The 1,622-nt window shown below is 40.9% G+C and overlaps 1 long non-coding RNA gene across 1 annotated transcript; it reads right to left on the bottom strand.

Annotated features, from left to right (window-relative positions):
• Window positions 1-720: 720 nt before the first annotated feature.
• Window positions 721-1,017, bottom strand: LOC149081286 (uncharacterized). Its single transcript, XR_016193417.1, has 2 exons — window positions 880-1,017; window positions 721-774 (listed from the first exon to the last, which is right to left on the bottom strand). It is a non-coding gene; the product is annotated as an uncharacterized LOC149081286 (long non-coding RNA).
• Between the last annotated feature and the right edge of the window lie 605 nt (window positions 1,018-1,622).

The following is a 1,622-nucleotide window of genomic DNA, read 5'->3' as shown; positions in this document are numbered from 1 at the left end:
TATTCTTAACCTGGGGCCACATACCCTCCTTTTCGTCCTGGGATATTCCAAGGGGCCAGGGGTGAAAATCAAGTGAAAGGGGAGCCACAACAGGTAGCTGGGGGGGGGTGCCCACGGAGAACTGGGGGGTGGAATCGACTGGGAAGAGCTAAAGCTCTTGAACGAGATATGGTGAGGGGAAAAATATGACTACTTTCACAATCTCCAGGCAGACCTATACCATAGAACCTGGACCATTTTAATGCATGGGCTCATCCAGGCATGACCTGGGGAGGGGGGGGGGGTTGAATCATGCCCATGTAAGAATTCATGACGACGAGATCTGGTGCTATTGTATCTACTGGGTAGAAGTAACAGCTTATACTTATACTCGTGAAGTATGGGGCCCGAAAATGAATGCAATTTGTACAAGGTGTTTGATTAGGACGTTGATGTTGATCAAGTTCACGCGAGCACGAAATTGGACACGAAAGTCGAGCACTCTGGGTGCTTCAGGGTAGCACCGTGGTGTTCGCGAGTAACACGTTGAAGATGCCTAATCTGGATCCTTATGAGAAAGGGTCCACTCCCTTCGAGAATTATTTTAGTACGTTTTTAGGTGGTTCTCTAAAAACGATTAACGGATTTTAGGTTGTAATAGTAATTTAGATTAAGGGTGGGATAATAACGGATTATGCTTACATCGTAGTAGTAGTAGCTGCCTCCGCCTCCTCCTCCTCCTCTTTGTTTCTTGCCACTTGAGGTGTCGGAAGGATATTTCTCTTTAGCACCGAACTGTAATGAGATAAGTTAAATTTTATGGCATTGTTTTAAACCGCACACATTAATTCATATTTAGTTCGCGAATCACGTGATCGAACTGAGACAAAAGCGACTTACGGCTTGATTCCAGACTCCACGGATGTCACCTCTCTGAAACAGAAATTACCCCCATAGTATCATTATATATATATATACTAACAGTATAGTATCATTATATCCAATCGACGTTGTGAAACCTCGCTACAACGATAAATCCCTCCACGACGTTATGTTTTCAAATCTTGTTTGGAATTGCCTATACTCTAATGCTGAACTCTCGATGTGTGTAACGATATTCCTTACTACTATAATTCCATTTATAACGATATTTTTCGAAGGCACAGCAACGTATCTGTAACGATATATTTTTATATTTTGCTCAAAATCACCTTCAATATATTTGTAAATTCTTAAACATTTTTTGTGCTTGAGAATCGGCGATAAATCTGGTAACCTTGTCCTAACTCAGCCGCACGTTAGAAAGAGTAAGATGTAATAAGTAAGATAAAGTAAAGTAAGTAAAGTAAGAAGTTTCTCAGCCACCTCGTTGGGCATTTTTCCTGTTGTGGCGTTGTATTCGTATTCGTATATAATATATTTGATATACGGTGTAACCACACCTGTCACACATCCCTAACGGTGGCTCTGTCTTGAAAGTTCAGAAACTCTGGGACAGCTATTTTTTTCAATATAAAATCCAAAATTCATGATATCTTGCCGCAAACCACGTACGCAATCATTAATTTTGTTCGATAGTTTACGAATTTCCGAAAAGCCTAGTGACTTTTTGGTTCACCCAAACACCTTTTAATTAGCAACAT

Source organism: Pholcus phalangioides, unplaced genomic scaffold (assembly GCF_987345545.1).
Source record: "Pholcus phalangioides strain wild (caught in Gottingen) unplaced genomic scaffold, Ppha-v1.0 ptg000010l_1, whole genome shotgun sequence".
NCBI classification, from domain to species: domain Eukaryota; kingdom Metazoa; phylum Arthropoda; class Arachnida; order Araneae; family Pholcidae; genus Pholcus; species Pholcus phalangioides.
This window is presented reverse-complemented; position numbering and strand designations above follow the sequence as displayed.